Source organism: Terrapene carolina, unplaced genomic scaffold (genome assembly GCF_002925995.2).
Source record: "Terrapene carolina triunguis isolate 2854851 unplaced genomic scaffold, T_m_triunguis-2.0 Scaffold234, whole genome shotgun sequence".
NCBI lineage: Eukaryota > Metazoa > Chordata > Testudines > Emydidae > Terrapene > Terrapene triunguis.
Window position 1 is genome coordinate 10,668,422 of NW_020664585.1, and position 12,741 is coordinate 10,681,162.

The 12,741-nt window shown below is 41.2% G+C and overlaps 1 protein-coding gene across 1 annotated transcript in view; it reads left to right on the plus strand.

Annotated features, from left to right (window-relative positions):
* Positions 1–12,741, plus strand: part of GLT1D1 (glycosyltransferase 1 domain containing 1) — an 81,865-nt gene that overhangs the window by 28,167 nt on the left and 40,957 nt on the right. The gene's annotated exons all lie outside the window — the stretch shown is intronic.

The following is a 12,741-nucleotide window of genomic DNA, read 5'->3' on the forward strand; positions in this document are numbered from 1 at the left end:
ATAATCTGCATGTTGTTAGAATTGGTTGAAAAAATTCAAACACAACTTTTTGTTGTTGGAATTAGCTGAGTTGTCAAAATCTTTTGTGGGACTGATTAGATTACTATGAACTTTGCATGGATCCCAGGCTGATAGCAAGAGTCTGTTCAGTTTCACTGCAGCTATTGAGTGATATGCAGCTCTGAAACTGACATTATGTCAATTTCAGTCAGCCTCTACAGCTGGATGAGTATATTTCCAGAGAGCATATTTGTTTCTAAAACAAAATATTGCAGGATTTCAACTCTGCGAAATTTTGTGAGTTATCAGCTTTTTGTCCTGATTTGGGATGGAAAGTTTTTCAGACTCTCAAAATTTTTCCTGGGATGGGAAAACTGACTTCCTGCCTATCTTTAATTATGGTTATTAAATATTTAATCAGGTCCCCATTGTGCTGGGCACCATACAAACATAGAAACATAGTCTGGCCTGAAGGACTTACAAAATCAAACAGCGAAATACCAGGGGACGGGAAAACAACATACAAGCAGATGTGTGTGCCAGACACAGCATGATAAATTTTAAAAGGATTTTTGAATTGCCTATTGGTTAAAATGCCTATTTAATTAATTAATTTAGAATCAATATGCCTACTGTACATTTAACCCCTGGAGCACGACTCTTTTGAGTACATCATTTGAATAGTAAGTATAAATACTTTAAAAGTTAATAGTTCATATAGCTGACCATTAGAAAGTTAATCTTTTCCTTCTCAAATTGAAACACAAATTGTTTTCTGGGCTGAGAGCACCTTTGCCATTTGTCAGAACAAAAAAAAATCTCACTGACTTACTTATCTGAATACAAATAAATACATACATAGAAGCAGACTAGACTCAGCAAAGGGTTTGCCTAATTTTTGGGGGGTGGGGAAATCAGGACTGCAGAGTGAGTTGTGGCAACTGAGGGTTTATAGCTTTGTTATTTCTTCTCTCTCCACCCCCCACCCCTCCAATAACCTGGCAGTCAAGAAGCCATCCCATGTTCTGGGGACCTTCTACATTTTTTAAACTCAGATCAAATACATATACTAGCATTGTTTCTACCTTATAGCTATAGTTGTTCATAATCCACCACCAAATGAGTAGTAATAAATAAAGCCTGCAGAAAGAGATTGGTTTCACAGTATGTCCAAAAGACAAGTTAGGGCCAGATCTTCTGCTGATGTAAACTAGAGTAGCTCCATTGACTTCAGTGGCTCTATGCCACTTTATAACAGACTAGTTCTGGCTTCTTAAACTTTCAATTTAAAGGGTCTCTATTTCTGAACTGCCATAGGTGAGGGGAGCTAAATCTATGGTGCTTGACCAGAAGAGACAAAAAAGAAGCAGGCACTGAGGTATCCAGTGGACAGGGAAATTCAAGAGTTACAGTAGCCTGGCTGGTTGCACTGAGATTCATAGATTTCAGGGATCATTGTGATCATCTGGTCTGACATCCTGCATAACACATGCCATACAATCTTGCATTTTGAGCCCAGTAACTTCTGAACCATATATGCAGCACATGCTACTTCTTCATGTAATGACCCTGGGGGAAATGCAGGTGTCTGGATCATTCCTTACTCTGTGCCATATGTCTGCCATGTGGGCCAGTGAATTGTACCTGTGCAGCAAGCTTATGAGCCCCACCACTGTTACACTGAGTTCCTACTTCAACCCTTAATTAAAAGCTCTTCTAAACTTTCCCCTGTAATGGCACATCTGGGGGAAAGGCTAATTCAAAAAGCCATCTCACCTTAACACTTTGATTATTAAGTCTCCTTTTCCCAACTAGAAAAATGTTCAGGCATTTTGCCCTGGAAATTTTTTTTTGGGCATCATATTCATCAATCTGATCTTCAGTAGTACAGCTCTTTTTTCCTTGGTTACAAATGAATCCACATTATTCAATTGCTTTATCACGTCAGTAAATGTGTGTCATTATTCAGAACCCATGTCCAATTTTAAATTGAGCATTGTGAGGTTATTTCGTTCTCAGTAAATCACCGCACACCAGCACAGCGCCACTAAGATTAATAATTTTCAGAAGTATAATGATTTGTCACTTGCCTAGTATGGCCCCAGCATTGATTGGATCCCGTGTCTCACTATTTTGTGATTAAAGGAACAGCCGGGTCGGAGGGTGTGGGGGAGGAGAAGATTCCCCATAAATGCATTTTGTCTGATATATTAAGGGCAGTTTTATCCGAATGTACTCTAATGCAAACGTGCAAAATAATTCCTAATTCACAGACAAAAGCAAACAGTGACTGTGACTTCCATGCCTGCTAAGTAATAACTTGAAAACTGACAAAATTATTCAGTGTGTATTGGTTTTATGACCAAGTATCTCATCTCATTTGTCTTATCATCAGTGCTGCTCCTATTTCTGTCTCCTGAGATGGGCTGCAGTTCTCATCAACACTCTTCCCCCATACCCTAGCATCACTGTAGCATTTAGAACATCTCCTATTGTAGCAGATCAGGTCTGGTTGTTTGTCCCTAATTCAGTGCTTGCTGGAGAATAACAAAAACAGGGGCGGCTCTATGTTTTTTGCCGCCCCAAACACGGCAGTCAGGCGGCCTTCGGCGGCATGCCTGTGGGTGATCCGCGGTCACACGGATTCGGCGGTGTTTCTGCGGGTGATCTGCCGGTCCCGCAGCTTTGGCGTATCCGTCCCGAGGACCTCCCGCAGGCATGCCGCCGAAGGCTGCCTGACTGCCGCCCTCACAACAACTGACAGGCCGCCCCCCACAGCTTCCCGCCCCAGGCACGCGCTTGCTGCACTGGTGCCTGGAGCCGCCCCTGAACAAAGGGAGCAGAAGGGGTGCTTTTCATGGAGTTTGCAATTTCTAGAGCTGAGGGGCTCCATGCCTGCAGACGCTCCAGGTAAACAAAACGACAATGTATTAGATATTCAATTCAATGATTCCATAGAGTTTAAAATCATCAAATTTTGGTGTAGACCCGTTTATAAGCTGACCCCCGCTCTTTGATGCGTCACTTTTTTACCAAAAATATTTGGCTTATGAACGAGTATATACAGTACTTTTAGTTTCTTCAGTTACAATGGAGTCTGTCCCCTATATCCTCCCCCTTCTTTCATTTCAAGGGAAAGGATTACTTTGTAGATTAAGGCCCCAATTCAGCCAAGCATTTAAGCATTTCTTTAAAGTTATTCATATACTTGTTCTTAAGTGTGTTGCTGAATGGGGACCTAGTTGTACTAATGATGGACCTAATTCTGTTCTCAACGAAGCCAGTGGCTTCAGGATCAGCAAATGATAAGGTAGAACTGAAAAGCTGGATTGCATTATGGGAACTGCCATGTAATGCTACTATACTGCACAAAATGGGAAATTTGGCGGGGCTGAGCAGCTAAAGCTATTTAAAATCATGAAGGGTTGAATTTTGAGAGTCAGAGACAAGATTTAAAAAAGCCAGTGTTGAAGACCTAATGCTGCAAAACTCTTAGTTATGAGAACACAAAAGAAATTAGATGATTTATTGTGACACTTCCAACATGTGGATGAAGAGATGAATGTAAAGGACAAAGCAGAGTTAGAAGACTTACTGAGCATATCAAAGATATATTCCAGTGGTGGACAAAGTCATCCCAGATTCAAACTCTGGAAGATAAAATAACCATCTCAGACAGAATCTGAAATCTCTGCAAGAAACCTATAGATTTTCTTTTGTAGGAGATCCGTTAATACTTTGAAATGTGTAGGAGACAGAAAAATGAACAATTTTTCAAGAGCGATAAAAGACTTGGTATGGTTCAAAGTGAACAGAAAGGAGGATTCGAGAGGGGATTTAACCTCACCCTCCAGTCATAACTTAGGGCTGGTCTATACTTAGCCGCTAGTTCGGCGGCTGGGGATCGAACTTCCAGGTTCGATTTATCGCGTCTGGTCTGGACGCGATAAATCGAACCAGGAAGTGCTCGCCGTCGACTGCGGTACTCCATCTCAACGAGAGGAGTACCGCGGAGTCGACGGGGGAGCCTGCCTGCCCCGTGTGGACCGCGTCTGAACCGTGGTAAGTTCGAAGTAAGGTATGTCGACTTCAGCTACGTTATTCACGTAGCTGAAGTTGCGTACCTTACTTCGACTTGGGGGGTTAGTGTAGACCAGGCCTTAGATATAGTTTCTGAACAAAAGAGAAGTCCGGTGGATAAGCCTAAATAATGTGGACCTGGTATGGTGATCTAAAGGTCTTTGGAATACAAGTGAAAATCAAGTTCAAGTGAGGGATTAAAAAAAATTAACCCTGAAGACTTTGATTGCCCTTGACCCAGCATTCATAAGGGCAATCTTGTTTGTAGACAGTGTGCGCTTATGTATAACCTCGTGTCTTAAGTTATTTAAATGCACAAATATAATCAATATACCTGATATAAAATATATATTTGACCTCTAATATGTATCATTTTCAAATCTTAAACTATAAAAGGTAAAACATATGTTAAAGGTTTGTTTTTTTAGGATTTTAAAAAAAAAATCCTGTCCAAAACAAGCACTTTGAATATAAATCATCTAGAATTTGGTTTTCCCCCTTTGGAAACTTGTGAATACATTTCATGAAAACAGCCATTAAAATCTCAAATAAGAAAAATGTCTTTATTTGAACAAACAGTGAGAAACTAGGTCACTTGAGATAAGATGTTCTCAAACTGCATTCTTACCTCCAGCAAGTCAGAGTTTGATATCACCCAGGCACATAGAAGCCTGTGGCTCTTCAGTAAGATTTGTAAGAACAATTTTATACTATTTATCTGAGATTGCTCTATCAATTTTTTTCTTGATTGTTCATACTGGGATGGTGTTAAATAAATTTGCTGTTTTAAAGTCCTGTTAAGTGATGGGGGCTGTATTTTACTCTTGCCTTTATCATAAAAATAATGTATTCAGGAATGCTTCAGAAATGATTCCTGAGATGCTACTTAGTTAGTTTCTCTGTTATACTGTCTTGACACCCAAGACATGGATATTCTCAAAGCCCCATATATATAGTGCCATGCTATATCTCAATTCTGAAGTAGAGTCCCCTGCTTTTTGCTGCCTAATATATATTCTTTATTTAATCTTTTTATATATAAACTTTGGCAACATCTTCCCCAGTTTCTATGACCCTCACATTCCTGCTGCAGGGAGGAAAGGACTGGAGGATTTATGTAGCAGTGGATCCTCCAACACCCAGGATTTAGTGCCACTTAAGTAGTTGGTACTAACCAAATGTCTCCCTCAAACAGAATATACATAGTCTTTCCCAATTAAGTATCAGTCATTGTCATTTACTACCATCAAGCTAAATATATTCCCGAGGAGATTGCTTTTATTAGGCTGTCATCCTGACGGAGGCCTTGGCTACATAAAAACTTCCACCAGTTTTATTAAACCAGTTTAAGTTAAACTGGTTCAAACCCCTGTGTGGACACTTCGAGGGGTTTATTTCAGTTTAGCTTAAACCTGTTCCTAACTGACTTAAGCTAAACTGAAATAAGCCTAATTGAAAGTGAAATAAAAGCATTCACATCCATTTAAATCAGTTTACAGTCACATCTTAAATTAACGACTCTATTCAAGCCTGGACTATAAGCATTCACACACGAGACTTTGCAAAGCAAAGAGAATAATATATTTTTTGTTAGCCCTCAGCACATAGCAAGAGTGAGAAGAGTCGTGGAGCCAGATGATAATGGATATTTCTGTCTTCAGGACAGCAAAATGTAGTCTTTATAATTACTTTTAAAATACTAACATTTCATTTAAAAAAAAAAAAAAAGGTTGATCACTAGCATTCAAAACTTGAAGTTTCTGGAAACGAACAGGATTTCATCCAAAATATTAATTTAAAACCTGTCTGTTTAATAGCCAAGAAAGGTTTGAAAGCCCTGGAGCCTGAAGTTATTTCCCCACAAGCATGTTTCAAACCTAGAGACACCACCACCCAAGTTTGAGAAGGTAATTGTGTCACCAAGTCCATGGCAGTTCTGCAAAGCCTGTTAGTAATGGTGCCAGCTGCAGTGATGGTATTTGCAATGTTGACACGTATCCACTAAAGACTGGAGTGAGAACACAATACTTACAGAGCACTGAACAGCCATCACATGGTAATACCATTTGAGCACTATCTGCCTTGGCTGGATTTGAATAAGGCAGGGGGTTCTCAAACTTCATTGCATCGCGACCCCCGTCTGACAACAAAGATCACTACACGACCCCAGGAGGGGGGACCGAAGCCTGAGCCTGCCCGAGCCCTAAATGGGGGGAGATGGGACAAAGCTAAGGGCCAAGCCCTGCCACCCCAGGCAGGGAGGCCAAAGCTGAAGGCCAAGGGCTTCAGCCCCGGGAGGGGAGGGGGGCAGGGGCAAAGCCGAAGCTCAAGGGCTTCAGCCCTGCCACCCAGGACTGAAGCCGAATCTGAAGCCCAAGGGCTTCAGCCCCAGTCAGGGGCCTGTAACCTGATCCCTGCCATCAAGGGCTGCAGCCAAAGCCTGAGCCCCTCCGCTCTTGGGCTTTGGTGCCAGGCGGTGCGGCTCAGGCTTCGGCCCTGAGCCCCAGCAAGTCTAATGCCAGCCCTGGTGACTCCATTAAAATGGAGTTGCTACCCACGTTGGGGTCCCAACCCACAGTCTGAGATCCACTGGAATAAGGGACTTAAAGGAAAATTAAAAATCCCAGGATTTAGGAAGCCATTTCTCCATAATTGGTTCTTAAGATCTATTATTTACTCGGTTTTATTTTAAAAAGCTGCTCTGACCTTATGGAAAACTTTGTAAAAAACATTTTATTTTAGGGACATAGGAACAAGTCTTGTACAGCATAAATAAAGATCAAAGGAAGCAAAATATTAAGGACATCTACCCAAATATAGGGGCAGAGCTTCTAAGAAAGAATTTACCTGTTTCTGCCTTCTTGTTCCCCACCGAAAGTCATAATTCTTTGCTAGTGACATTCCAGTTGCTTGCTGTGAAAGTGACTGATATGACAAAGATAGGATTATGATTTCAGATGAGGAACCAACAAAGATCTTGTTTTCATGCAGAAGTGTTATATAAGCAGGGCGCTATCTAAGCAAAATGTTTTGCACAAGCTGCACCTGATCTTGAGAAGCTTTTTGTACTTTCGTTGTGCCTTTCAGCTGAGGGGTTCAAAGCACTTTACCAACATTATTTGGTTAAGCCTCATAACATCCCTTGAAGTATTATATCCATTTTACAGACGGGTAAACATAGGCAGTTTGCAATTAAGTGACTTGCCCTAGATCAGGTGAGTCAAGAACACAGCCAGGCATAGAATACAGGAGTCCCAATTCCTAGTCCCCTGTTATAGCTACTAGACAACATTTCTTGGGCCAGATTCTCTGCTAGTGTGACTCCAGTGACATCAATGGAGTTACACCATAGAAAATTTGGCCTCCTCTTTATAGTGCAATTATACTCTGAAAAAGTGGCAGTAGGGCAGCTATTTTAATAGCCTGTTAATGGCTATCAAGTTTCTTTAATTTACAAGTTTGCTTTGCAAAATCAAGATGGTATGTGCAATACAGATTTTGTGGGTCAAATCTGGGCTCAGTTACACATCTGAAGTGAAGAGTGGAATTTTGCCCAGCAGTAGCTGGGACTTTTTTTTTCTATTTATGATGCATGAGCCAGAACACAATCCAGCTCATTGTCCCAAAGCATTGACTCAGTAGCACTAGCAGAAGTAAAACATTAAAAAAAAGTAAAACATTATTTTCGTCACTAACGCAAGAAGAATACATCAAAGGGGCAGATCTGTTAAAAGTGTTGTTTTTGCATATTCGCTTTTCAGAGTAGACCCACACTTGGCATTACAATTGTATTACAGATAGGTAAAGTTTCTTGGAAGCGCAGTACTACAGCAGAAAGTGAAGCTTCCACTTAAGCTAAAAACAAAACCCAGGTGCCTCCTTTCAGACATCAATTTCCACATAGCTGTTATGGCTGTAGCACCTAAAAAGCCAGCGTTGCACTTACTGTATTACTGTGCTCCCCACATTAGGGCTCTGGAGTATTTTGTGAGGCTAAATCAAGAGTGAGAATGTTGAAATGATTGCTTTCTTCTACAGATAGCTATAGTTTGCTTTTCACAGCAGGGGCTCCAAGAAGTCTTGAAAAAGCACCGAGGAGGTGAAAATCTGATGGTAGCATTGTCTTGATGTGGAAATTTAATCATCTTCAGTGAATAAATAGAAAGCCAAGTAGACACACAGGTGTTGCTTAAGTCTGACTGTAAGCAGACCAAGAGTGGAACAGACTACTGGCAGTGGGGATTGGCTGTGATGAAGCAATCTTCTCAGGACTGGTTTTTGATATGTCCCTAAGAGGATTAGGTTGGGGAAAGTCTGGTCATAAAAATGAATTGGGCAATGACTAAGATTTACTGCATATAATAAAATAAAATTGTACAACTGATTCCTGCCTCAATAAATTGAATTGTTGTGGCAGGTAATTCCTTCCCCAGATAGCTCCTTTCTGACAGTTTTTAGGAACATAGGAATTGCCATACGGGATCAAACCCGTGGTCCATTAAATTCAGTGTTGTGTCTCAGAGTGGATATTAGGAGAGCTTTCAGAGGAAGGTGCAAGAAATCCCATAATGGACGATTAGGATGGGATTTTCCTGTCTAAGGGAGTTAGGCACCCAGTTCCCATTAAAATCCTAACTCCGTTAAGCCCCATTGAAAAAAAATCACAGCCTTATGAAATACCCTGCCCATAAAAAAAGCTGATTGGGAACGTTTGTCCAAATACAATCAGTGGAGATTATACATGTTTTCAGCAATTTGTCCTACAGAACGCCAGTGTGATGTGTAGAAAGTGCACAGGTACGTATGTGATATCGTGGTGTCACACTGGTGTAGATGTGGCTCTTCGAAGGGTAGCTTTAAATACTGGAAGGATGGAGAAAATCTGTTACAAAATAAAGCTATTACCACTTAGCATTTACAGATGAACCAATCCATAGAGCTGCAGAGTAGTGTGGCCTGGGGGCTAAAGCATTACAGTGGGGTTTAGGAGACCCAGGTTCTATTCCTGGCCCTGCCACTAGCCTGCTAGATGGCCTCAGGCAAGTCACTTCATCTCTCTGTCAGTGTTTCTTGCATGTGGCCACCAAGGGACTTTTCTTCTGGCCACAGCCTCCTGGGCTGTGATGCAGGGCGGGGCAGGGGCTCATAGAGCAGTCCTGGATGCACTGCCTTGGTGTTGATTGCTGGGGCTGCCAGCAGGGGTTGGACCCTGCCCCCCCTCTGGAGACACCTGGAGGAGAAGGCAGCCAGTGAATTCCCCACCTTCCCAGGGGCAGTGGGGCTCAGGCTTTAGCCTTCAGCGCTGGGGTAGCGGAGCAGCAGACGCTGGCCAGGGGCTTCGGGCTCCAGCCTGTGCAGCGGCAGGGCCCAGGCTCCAGCTGTGGGGTTTCCGGCTCCAGCCCCCCAACTGCCTCCCCTGACCTCCCCATCCAGGGCTGAGTAAGTCTGCTGGGAAAAGTGATACTTGTATGTTTGTTAATATCGCTTTTCACAACAGACTTACTAGCTAGCAACAAATACATTACAATCATTTGGACATGTATATGCACATATTTATTTGTTTTTCCTAAAGCTAATTAAGTATTTTAGGAAACTGTGCAAGAGCGGCCACTAGCAAGAGTTGGTGGCCGCACTCTGAGGCTACCAAAAAATTTGTCCTGAGAACCCCTGCATTTTACATGGGGATACTGGATCAAAGCGCTCTGAGATCTACTGATGAAAAGCACTCTCAGTATTATTATTTATCCTGTGAGTTGAGGTTGTCCAGAACCTACCACAGGGGGGCTCAGCACCTTCCAGATTTGGTCCCGCAGTGCTTTTCATCTTCAAACTGCTTTACAAACATGACTTACACAAATAAATACAAAAAGATAATGCAGAAAGAAAGATGCTAAGAGCTAGGAAGAAACAAGTAAAGGATATTAGATTTTATTGAGGCCAGATTTTATGTTAAACCCAAGGATCTTCATAACTTTTGTGATGGACTCTCTATTCACGGTAACTGAGATCTGGATACTCATTGCAGTATGACTGAAGTTTTAGTGCCAACCTGATGTTCCAATCCACAGCAGCCAAAGAAGTTAAAAAGTATCAGAAGGTCGAGAGAGCTTAATTTAAATCAAATATCTGTGCCGTACATGTAATTAAAATTCAGGCAGAGTTTTGCTATGGTACTCACAGTCTGACCCTTTTTTCTAGCTTTGTGGAAATTTAGATTATGACTCAAAACCGGCCTTGGTTCTCCTAAAAGCATAATGCCTTAATGGGGCATCAAGCAGACAAAAGACCTTTTTAGCCCAAACATTGTGTATTATGAATTATTCTCGGCCCAATAAACAGCATCATTATCTACCTTGTCTGCTGCAGCCGCTCTGTGACAGCTAAAACTATTCAAATTAAATCAGAATGACTCAACAGCAAATGCTGTGAAAATGAGCATTTAAATCCCCAAGTTAGATTTTAATTTTAAATGCAATATCACTTGAATATGTCATGAACAACCGATTGTTTATGACATTTTCAAAATGCAAGTTCAGATCTCATACTAGTTTTACACCATTATAACTCCATTGACTGCAGGGGAGTTATTCATGATTTACTCCTTTTTAAGTGAGATTAGAATAAACCCCCACGTAAAGACAGCATTCAGTGACAATGGAAAATCATGAATATGGGATCAATCTAAATAAAGCTGCTTCATTCCATTTCCTATCGCCTTGTAGAGTTACAGGATCTTTGGGAAAGCAGAAAGTGTGAGGAGGGAGCCAACGTGACAAAGAATAAAACAAGATTGTCCTTGTGTAAATAAACTAGGATTCTTAACTACTGTTGATGCTTTTTGTTCCAAGGGAACCAGTAGATATATACAAGCTATTCCAGAAAGAAAAGATGGCCTTGTGGTTCAGCACACGGGACATTTGCGTTCAATTTCTGACTTTCTCACAGACGTGTATATGGCCTGGGGCAAGTCACTTAAATATTTCCCCATCTGTAAGGCCTGGTCTACACTAACCCCCCCACTTCGGACTAAGGTACGCAAATTCAGCTACGTTAATATCGTAGCTGAATTCGAAGTACCTTAGTCCGAAGTTACCACGGTCCAGACGCGGCAGGAAGGCTCCCCCGTCGATGCTGCGTACTCCGCTCACCGAGCTGGAGTACCAGCGTCGACGGCGAGCACTTCCGGGGTCGATCCGGGATCGATTTATCGCGTCTTAACCAGACGCGATAAATCGAACTCAGAAAACCGATTGCTTACATCTGGACCCGGATGTAAGTGAAGACGTACCCTAAGATGGGATAATAATACTTCCCTGCCTCACAGGAATAGTGAGAGGATAAATTCCTTGATGTTTGTATAGTGATGAGGCAATATGCGAGCCAAATCAATCAACAGTCAGAAATAAGCAAATGTATACCAAGCCAATCTTGTTCGGTCTTTTAGGCTCAGTTTAGCAGTTCAGTAAAATTAGCTGGATGTAAGGCTGAGGTTTTGTTTTACCGAGAGAGTTTTAGAGGCTTGTTTCCCTTCAATAAAGGTACTTGATGCTTCACAGAAGCGGTTATAAATGATTTAAACTCTTTTTGATTCATCAGTCTTGTCTCAGTTTTTGTTATGTTCTTCTTTCTAGTCTAGAGCTCACTTGACTTAACACAGGATCTTTTTGTCTCGGAAGAGTCTATTTGCTGCAACTGTTTATCTCCACCACCTGCAGTGTGTGTGGATTTTTTCAGTCATCCACGAAAGACCTGCAACTCTTTAATAAAATTAAAACACTCAGATGTGGGCAGAGATGACCTCATCAATAAAGCACTTGATGAAATGGTTTACCGACTATTAGGTATATTGGCTATCCTTGCCACCGGCTCAATAAACGTGTGCATGGAAGGACAATGAATTGATCTGCTTTGTGCAGTGTTCAGCCAGGAAATGGAAACTACCACCCCCTAAGAATTGATTAAGTGATGTTTCTGTTATGAACATGCATTCAGCAGTTTGTGGATTATATTAAATTACGGTGAACACATTTGATCCAAGTACATCACATGGTGACCCATCCCCAGAATTACATTCTGAGTGTAATTGTGCTGTTGCAGAACCAGGCAACTGCAATCTCATACATTAGATTGTCAGTTTTTAAACTATATTCTAACAAGAGTCGATGGAATTTTATGGTTCCTATCTGTGTGTTTCCAGCAGCATTTAAGTGTGGGTGCTTTTTTTTTTTTACATTGAGATTTTTCAATTATTTTTAATTTGCATTTCTTATCCACACAACGTACCGACTGTTAGTTTAAGTGCGACTTGAGAGGACTTGTCTTGACAGATTCATTTTAACAGAAAGATATACAATAAATAGTGAAGGGTATAGTTCATTATCTTCAAAAGGTTTTCTTGTCAGTGTGTTACAAAGAAAATTTAAGATTAAAGTAAGTGCTTTGCAGTCATTTAAATTCTGGTTAAATATTCTGTGACAGTTTGGATGTTTAAAGGATAGATACCGCTTTGGAAACTGAAGCAATAGTAAGATTTTTGCTCTTATTATGAAATTCCTTTCGTATGAAGAACTCACATCTCTTTACAAACATGAAGAGCTTCACATCTCACAACCCTCTTGAAATGGGGCCATGTTCTTGCCTAAATACATATGATCTCTATGT